The sequence below is a fragment of the Cetorhinus maximus genome, chromosome 32 (assembly GCF_964194155.1).
Source record: "Cetorhinus maximus chromosome 32, sCetMax3.hap1.1, whole genome shotgun sequence".
NCBI lineage: Eukaryota > Metazoa > Chordata > Chondrichthyes > Lamniformes > Cetorhinidae > Cetorhinus > Cetorhinus maximus.
The window spans coordinates 11,480,420-11,490,027 of NC_135910.1; positions in this window are offsets into that span (position 1 = coordinate 11,480,420).

The following is a 9,608-nucleotide window of genomic DNA, read 5'->3' on the forward strand; positions in this document are numbered from 1 at the left end:
GACGCTGTGCAGACCGACGCGCTTCTGGAAACAGCCGGCCATGAAACTGTCTGACTGTGAACTCTCACCCCTGCTCATTCTCTAAGGCCTAGTTCAGGCTTTTGGCTTTTTTCCTTGGATCGCTGTCAACCGGAGAGGCACCCGACGCTCGGCTTTGGTCTTTCAGCCCAAACTGCCAAGAGTCATTCCATGCTCGCCACCATTCTCCTTCAACACCGACTCAACCTGTCGGCACTTAAAGGCGTAAGGCTTTGTGCACTTTGCTTAGATTTGCTTCTTCCTTGCAGAGGCCTCTTTAAAACACCAAGTTTACCACAGGTCCCTCAAACGCAGGTAGTGTACAGTACAGAGCAGTGGCCCTGTATGGCAGAGGATACTCTTAAATACAGAAGTCCACAGCAGTTCCTTGGCTCTCGTACTGTACAAACAGCAGAGAATTTTGCTAAACAAGTCCAGTACTGCACAGCGCAGCAGAGAATTCTTTTAAAATACAAAGTCCACAGAGTTCCTCAACTAGTACGGGGTACCGTTTAAAAAAAAAGCTTAAAAACGAAGTTTAATTTATTTTATGCCTTGGGTGAATGAGTTCGTTAGCCAACAACTCCACACCTTCCTACATTCTCATCAATTGCTGCTTGCAATCAATGACGGGGAGAGACTGATATAAGAATAAACAGTGATGATTTACTGAGACATAGAGCAGAGCACCAGATCATATGTGCTCACTCAGAAACCTCCAGAACGAGACTGACAGTTCCCAGTTGCCCGTGCTGTACAGTGGTTCGCCAGTGCTGTCACATGATCAGTACACGTGTCTTCTCTTAAAGGGACAGTGTACCTCACTTTACCACAGGAAAAGTGACCATTATTCAGTAAGTTTCAAGGTACTGGTGGATAAGGATAACAGGAGTCCTCGGGTTAAGGTGCTTAATTGGGGGAAGGCTAATTATAACAATATTAGGCAGGAACTGAGGAATCTAGACTGGAGGCGGATGTTTGAGGGCAAATCAACAACTGACATGTCGGGGGCTTTCAAACGCCAGTTGATAAGAATTCAGGACCGGCATGTTCCTGCAAGGATGAAGGATAAGCATGGCAAGTTTCAGGAACCTTGGATAACGAAGGATATTGTGAGATTAGTCAAAAAGAAAGGGGAAGCATTCGTAAGGGCTAGAAGGCTGGGAACAGATGAAGCCAGTGGAGAATATAAAGAAAGTAGGAAGAAACTTAAGCAAGGAGTCAGGAGGGCTGAAAGGGGCCATGAAAAGTCATTGGCAACCAGGATTAAGGAAAATCCCAAGGCCTTTTATACATATGTAAAAAGCAAGAGGGTAGCCAGGGAAAGGGTAGGCCCACTCAGGGACAGAGGTGGGAATCTGTGTGTGGAGCCAGAAGAAATGGGAGAGATACTAAATGAGTACTTCTCATCAATATTCACCAAAGAAAAGGACTTAGCGGTCGATTTGTCTAGGGAAGAGTGTGTAGACAGCCTAGATCATGTTGAGATCAAAAGAGAGGAGGTGTTAGGCGTCTTGAAGAATATTAAGGTGGATAAGTCCCCAGGGCCAGATGGGATCTACCCCAGAGTACTGAGGGAGGCAAGGGAGGAGATTGCTGGGGCCTTGACAGAAATCTTTGTATCCTCACTGGCTACGAGTGAAGTCCCAGAGAACCGGAGAATGGCCAATGTTGTTCCATTGTTTAAGAAGGGTAGCAGGGATAATCCAGGAAATTACAGGCCGGTGAGCCTTACATCAGTGGTAGGGAAATTATTGGAGAAGAATCTTCGTGACAGGGTTTACTACCATTTGGAAGCAAATGGGTGTATTAGTGCGAGGCAGCATGGTTTTGTGAAGGGGAGGTCATGTCTCACTAACTTGATCGAGTTTTTCGAGGATGTGACAAAGATGATCGATGATGGAAGGGCAGTGGATGTTATATACATGGATTTCAGTAAGGCCTTTGACAATGTCCCTCATGGCAGACTGGTACAGAAGGTAAAGTCGCACGGGATCAGAGGTGAGCTGACAAGATGGATACAGAATTGGCTTGGTCATAGAAGACAGAGGGTAGCAGTGGAAGGGTGCTTTTCTGAATGGAGAGCTGTGACTAGTGGTGTTCCGCAGGGATCAGTGCTGGGACCTTTGCTGTTTGTAGTATACATAAATGATTTGGAGGAAAATATAACTGGGCTAATTAGTAAGTTTGCAGATGACACTAAGGTTGGAGGAGTTGCAGATAGTGAAGAGGATTGTCAAAGGATACAACGGGATATAGATCGGTTGGAGACTTGGGCGGAGAAATGGCAGATGGAGTTTAATCCAGACAAATGCGAGGCAATGCATTTTGGAAGGTCTAATACAGGCAGGAATTATACAGTAAATGGCAGAACCCTTAAGTGCATCGACGGGCAAAGGGATCTGGGTGTACAGGTCCACAGGTCACTGAAAGTGGCAACGCAGGTGGATAAGGTAGTCAGGAAGGCATATGGTATGCTTGCCTTCATCGGCAGGGGTACTGAGTATAAAAGCTGGGAAGTCATGCTACAGCTGTATAGAACCTTGGTTAGGCCACACTTGGAACATTGCGTGCAATTCTGGTCGCCACATTACCAGAAGGATATGGAGGCATTGGAGAGGGTGCAGAGGAGGTTCACCAGGATGCTGCCTGGTCTGGAGGTTATTAGCTATGAGGAGAGGTTGGAGAAACTTGGATTGTTCTCACTAGAGTGACGGAGATTGAGGGGCGACTTGATAGAAGTTTACAAAATGATGAGTGGCATGGACAGGGTAGATAGTCAGAAGCTTTTTCCCAGGGTGGAAGAGTCAATTACCAGGGGACATAGATTTAAGGTGAGAGGAGAAAACTTTAGAGGAGATGTGCAGGGCAAGTTTTTTACGCAGAGGGTAGTGAGCGTCTGGGATTCACTGCCAGAGGAGGTGGTGGAAGCAGGTACGATAGTGGTGTTTAAGAGGCAGCTTGACAAATACATGAATAGGATGGGATTAGAGGGATATGGACCCCGGAAGTGCAAAATGTTTTAGTTTGACAGGCAATATGATTGGCTCAGGCTTGGAGGGCCGAAGGGTCTGTTCCTGTGCTGTACTTTTCTTTGTTCTTTGTTCTTTGTTTAGTATGGGGGTGAGGGGGTATCTGGAAATGCAGTAGAAAGACGATGTTCCTCGAATGTACAGTAAGGCCAAAATGGAGCCAACACAATCACAAGCCAGATTCTTCTTCACAGAATCCCTGAGCCTGGTCATGTGATGATGTCATCCCACGTCGGGCACTCGATGACATCATCACACTGACCCCACTCGTTAAAACAGGGAACACGACGCTTTGAATGGAACCGAGACTTAAAGAATAAAGCCCTTTAAAATGAAACCACTTCAAATGCGTACACTTAAGACTCATTGAAACATAGAAAACAGGAGCAGGAGTAGATCATTCGGCTCTTCGAGCCTGCTCCGCCATTCAATATGATCATGGCTGATCCTCTATCTCAATGCCACACTCCTTCTCTCTCTCCATACCCCTTGACACCTTTAGGGCCTAGAAATCTATCTATTTCCTTGTTAAATATATTCAGTGACTTGGCCTCCATAACCCTCTGTGGTAGAGAATTCCACAGGTTCACCACCCTCTGCATGAAGACGTTTCTCCTCATCTCAGTCCTAAATGGCCTACCCCGTATCCTGAGACTGTGACCCCTTGTTCTAGACTCTCCAGCCCGAGGAAACATCATCCCTGCATCCAGTCTGTCCAGCCCTGTCTGAGTTTTATCTGTTTCAATGAGGTCCCCTCTCATTCTTCTAAACTCCAGTGAACACAGGAGGCCTAGTCGGCCTAGTCTCTCCTCAGACGACAATCCTGCCATCCCAGGACTCAGCCTGGTGAACTGGTGACTCTCCGCAATTGGAAGAAACTTCTGCTGCTCTAGTGTCGCGGATGAACAAGAAATAAGAAGTAACGATATAATATAATAATATAAGAAATAATGTGAAGGAATAAGAGCAAAACTGAAGCAAAAGTAAAAGGCATATGGACATCACTGACAAACAAGGGGATGACGAATCGGAAATGGGTAGGAAAGAAGTCAGGAAAATAATTTGGAAGGCAAAGAAAAAGCGCGAAATTAATTAATCAAGTAACATAAAAAGAAACGGGCAAGTGTCCTACAGTAAACAAAAGAAAAAACCCGGGAATGGGAAGGGCCGCTAAGATTTAAACTCATATCTTTCTCGTCAAGATTTAGGCGTCAGGCCTACTTAGGCAGAGGTGACGACCCCACAGGGCTACACGACGAGCAAGATGTTCTGCTTATCCCCTCGACCACACGCTCCCCACCACCAACACCGCGATTCATTCCTCTCGTTTGCTGCCTGTGGGGCCTGGCAGTGGATAATTGACAATCGCAAACGCGCCGAGCATTTTGGGAGGGTCCGTCTGCCTGGATCATGTCTTCGGACCTCCAAAGGAAGGCTTGAGCCCACAGCCTCCTGTGAAAAATGGAAGAGCTGATTTAAGATGCAGCTGGGGTCACAGAGGCAGAGCAGCTTGGGTTGCGGAAAGGCGGTGGGTATGTGGGACTCCCTACACGGCAGTAATCGGTCCATCAAGGTTCCACCACGTCATGGAGCTTGTGAGGGCGGAGGAGCGATGAGGGAGGAGAACATTTGCGAAGCTAAGACTGGAGGAAAAAAGACTCGAATTCCTGCTGTTAATGCCTTGGAACTCACCACCTCTGAGGGTGGTGGAAGCGGAAACAGCGAATGATTTCAAAAGGAATCTGGGTGAGCTCTTGAGGGAAATAAGCTCACAGGGCTACGGGGATACAGGGGTGGTGGGTGGGCGCGATCTGATGCATGATCTGGTTGACTAACGGTCGCACATGGGAGTCCTGGTAGGAAAGCATTGGAATAGTGAAGGGAACAGAAGGCACAGGTGAGGGCTTCAACAGCAGATGAGCTGAGGGAGGGGTGGATTTGTGTGATATTATGCAAGTGGAAATTGGTGGTCTTCCCAGTATTAATCGGAAAAAACTCCTGCTCCTCCAGTCCCATGGATGATTGAAGAAAGGGGAGCTGGTGGCACAGTGGTATTATGACTGGACTGGTATTCCAGAGACTCAGGATTCACAACCCACTATAGCAGGTGGTGAAATTTGAATTCAATGAAGTCTGGAGCTAAAAGATCTGGAGATGACCATGAAACCATTGGCAGTAGTCATAAAAACCCATCTGGTTCACTAATGCCCTTGAAGGAAGTCTTCTGGTTGACATATGACTTCAGACCCACAACAATGTGGTTGGCTCTTAAAAATGCCCCCTTCTGAAGGAGGGGCAATAAACACTAGCAAAGCCCATGAACAAATTAAAAATAAATAAGGTGCAGGGGCCTTGGTGATGGCGTGGGGCTGACTGGATTGATCTAAGAAAGGACTGAGGTCTCAGTAACAATGAGCCCGGTTTTAATGGAAGTATCGGATTCCACACTGGCTGAATTACCTCGCAACAAGCACCTCGGATGGTGCGATTATGTGACTCACAGCCCTCCCTACAGAACAAATACTAGAGTTAATACTTTAATGAGCATTGCGTCGAGGCTGGACTCTTGAGTTGTCAACTATTTTGAGTTGCTAAGGCCTGAATCGCTTTCACTTCCCTCATTAGTTGAAACAGGCCCAGGCTGGAATCTCAGGATAGCAGCTCACTAGAAAAGAAAGACTTGCATTTATATAGCACCTTTCACGGTCTCGTCTTGTCCCAATACTGCCAATGAAGTACTTTTTGAAGTGTGGTCATTGCTGTAATGTAGGAGAGGTAGTAGCCAATTTGCACACAGCAAGCTGCAAGGTCATATTGACCAGCTGACCTGGGTTCTTTTTGAAGGTGTTGGATGAGGGATAAATATTGGCCAGGCCACCGGGGAGAACTCCCCTGGGCTTATCTCCCAAATATGCCACTGGATCTTTTACACCCGCCGGAGAGGGCAGACAGGACCCTCAGTTTAAGGTCTGACTGGAAATAAGGCACTGCCGACAGTGCAGCACTCCGTCAGTGCCTCCAGCGGTGTGCCAGGTGAAATTTCCCGCTCGGATCTCTGGAGTGGGTCCTTGGCGGATGACCTTTGCACTCAGAGGTGAGTGAGCCGTGGCGGACACGAATGCAGGAATGTTTTGCCGGAAGGTTCTTTGGGTACGTCGAATTTTACGGTTTGGGTTGAATCATCATGGAGGATGGGGAGGCGTGAGAAACCGAGAAGGGAGGAATAGCCACGAGGATCGGTCACTCTCGTGCCACCTCTTTTGACCAGGAGGATCAGGAAATCCCACTCCGCCTGAATAGAGGAAGCCAAAAAAAAAAATGAAGCACTTGCATTTATATAGCACCTTTCACAACCTCAGCGTGTCCCAGAGTGCTTCACAGCCAGTGCTTCCGAAGTGCAGTCCCTTTTTGTAATCTGGGAAACGTGCCAGCCAATTTGTGCACAGCAAGCTCCCACAATCAGCAGCGTGATAATCTGTTCTCAGCGATGTGAGTTGAGGGGGGGAGTCAGCATTGGCCAGGACGCCGGACAGAACGTCCTCGTGCTCTTCGTTGAAATAGCGCCCATGGCACCTTTTACCATCCCACCCGAGAGGGTTCTCAGTTTGACGTCTCGCCTGAACGATAGCCCCTCTGACAAGGTGGCACCTCCCCCCACCAGCGCTGGGCGGCGTGGCCCAGACACGGGCCGCGATTTCACGCTGACTGAGCGGGCGCGCGCCTGACCCGATGCCTCGTGGGATAGCGCGAGAAGATGACGGGCACGTGTCCCGAGGGCTTGGCCATCGCGCACCAACCTCACGGTCAGCGGGCGCGCCCACGTGGGAGTCGGGGGTGCGCCCGCCGACAATTAAGCCCATTAAGGGGGCAATTGTTTGAAATTTTATGTGGCTTTTACAGTTGGCATTCCCATCATTCCCGATCCGGAGCGGGATGAAATTTCCGGGATGAAATGAAATAAGTGAAATAAAAGATGTTTGAGGGTTGAGCCGCTATGAGCTCTGTTAGTTGCTGGAATTTGCGGTACAGAGAGAGAGTTTGTGGCCTATTTTCTGTGCGGCAGTTTGATCGGAGCTATACTGCAGGCCCCCCCGAGGCAGCTCCACAGCGTTGGTCAGCCTTGGGGGAGCTCGTTGGAATCGCCCGCCTCCTCACGGTGCCCGTCCTCTCCCCACCGCGCCACTCCCCACCCCCCACCCCCCCTCCCCCTCCCTCCCCTCCGCCCCCAACCGGCAGCACTGGGCCTCTCTCAGCCCCGCACGTCACGCTGGCTGCCAGGTAATGGGCCGGGCAATGTGAAACCCCGTTCATCCCCTAACGCGACCAGATGTCGAGATCACGGCCGCTCCCGGCCCCGCCCATCAGGCGCAAAATTCGGGCCGTGGAGTGGACGCTGAACCCAGGACTTTGTGGCCCTGTGTGAAAATGGCTCAGTGCCATTGAGTGTTGAGACCCAAAGGTTGGGCAGCAAAGGGGGCGGGTCACAATTTAACCTACTTTGGGGGTCAGGAAGGCCACAAAATCAGGTGAACCTCCAGTTTTACTCTCCGCCTAACCCACCCTCCCCTGTTGAATGGAGAGGAAATTGTGATAGGGTGTAAAGCCAGCGCTACTCGCGATCCTGATGGGCAGGTTAAATCACTGGGAAAATGCCTCCGGCCTTCAACTCAGGACAGAAGGAAACTGGAACAAAATCTGTCCTTTCAATGGCTCACGTGTGAGTTCTCCATGTTCTGCACCCTGATCATGCCAGGGGATAATGTTCAGGGACTATCGAAGGCAATGCCTGAACCCTTGGAGATCTGTGAAAGGAAACCCAGGCAACCTCCGCGCCAGGAGGCTCCGGGTTCAGGTACCCACTCTCGGGCCTTAACAAAACAGCTAGGCTGGTGCTTCAGGGCAGTACTGAGGGAGTGCCACCCTGTCCAAAGTGCCCACCTTTTGGAGACGTGAAATGGAGGCTGCATCAGGTGGGCAGAAAAGATCTCAGGGGGAAATGAGGAAGGGTTTGTACTGATACGGTGCCTTTCATGACCTTAGGGCCTCCCAAAGTGATTTATGACCAATGTTTGTGGGGTTTTGCTATAAAGAGATTACCTTTTTGTTTTGCCTCCGTAAATAATTGCATGTAAAAAGTAAGAATATTGTGGAATAGTGATTATGCGACTGGACTAGTAATCCGGAGGTATGGACTCAGAGGTGGAGGCAAGGATTCAAATCCCCATCATGCTAGCTGGGGAATTTAAATTCAAGTAATTAAACTAAAATGTGGGATTTGAAGCACAAGTAATGATGACCATAAAGCTACCGAGATTGTTGTAAAAACCCACCTGGTTCACTAATGTCCTTTAGGGAAGGAAATCTGCCATCCCCACCAGGCCTGGCCTACATGTGGCTCCAGACCCACAGCCATGTGGTTGACTCTTAACTGCCCCCTGAAATGGCCTAGCAAACCGCTGAGTGGCACAGGGATGAGCAAACCCAGGACCACTACCAACTAGAAGGACAAGGGCAGCAGATACATGGGAACACCACCATCTGGAAGCTACCTTCCAAGCCACTCATCATCCTGACTTGGAAATATATCGGCCGTTCCTTCACTTGTCGCTGGGTCAAAATCCTGGAACTCCCTCCCTAACAGCACAGTGGGTGTACCTACACCCCATGGACTGCAGCGGTTCAAGAAGGCAGCTCACCACCACCTTCTCAAGGGGCAATTAGGGATGGGCAATAAATGCTGGGCCCAGCCAGCGAAGCCCACATCCCAGGAATGAATGATAAATGAATAAATGAGGGCCTTGTTGGTGAACACCACCAGCCTATGAATGAACTTAAAACAAAAATCTTCGATTGTGAAGTAACTTTATCAGTGTTTGTGCTGCTCTGATGTCGGAAACGTGGCAGTGAGTTTTTCACACAGCAAGATCCCAAAAAGTGTAAAAAGGCCCGATCCTCTGTTTTGGCGATGTAGATTGAGGGATAAATATTGGCCAGAACACCAGGGCAAGAACTTCCCTGCGCTCCTTCAGAATGGCAGCACAGGATCTTCCACATCCTCCTGAGTGGGCAGGCCAGGCCTCCTTTTAACATCGCCTCTGAAAGACAGCGCCTCCCACACTGCAGCACTCCCTCAGTACTGCACTGGGGGCATCAGCCTCAGTTGCCTGTTTGAATTCCTGGACTGGGTTTTGGACCGACTAGCTTCTGCTGTCGCGGTGAGCATGCCACCAACTGAGCCATGATGGCTAGGCCGGCATTCATTGCCCATCCCTAATTGCTCCTTGAGAAGGTGGTGGTGAGCCGCCTTCTCGAACTGCTGCAGTCCCTGTGGTGTAGGTACACCCACAGCGCTGTTAGGGAGGGAGTTCCAGGATTTTGACCCAGCAACAGTAAAGGAACAGTGAACAGTATAGTGGGCTGAATGGCCTTATCTCCTGTCCTACAAAGCCAGGTACAGCACTAGTGGGCTGAATGGCCTTATCTCCTGTGCTACAATGCCAGGTACAGCACTAGTGGGCTGAATGGCCTTATCTCCTGTGCTACAATGCTAGGTACAGC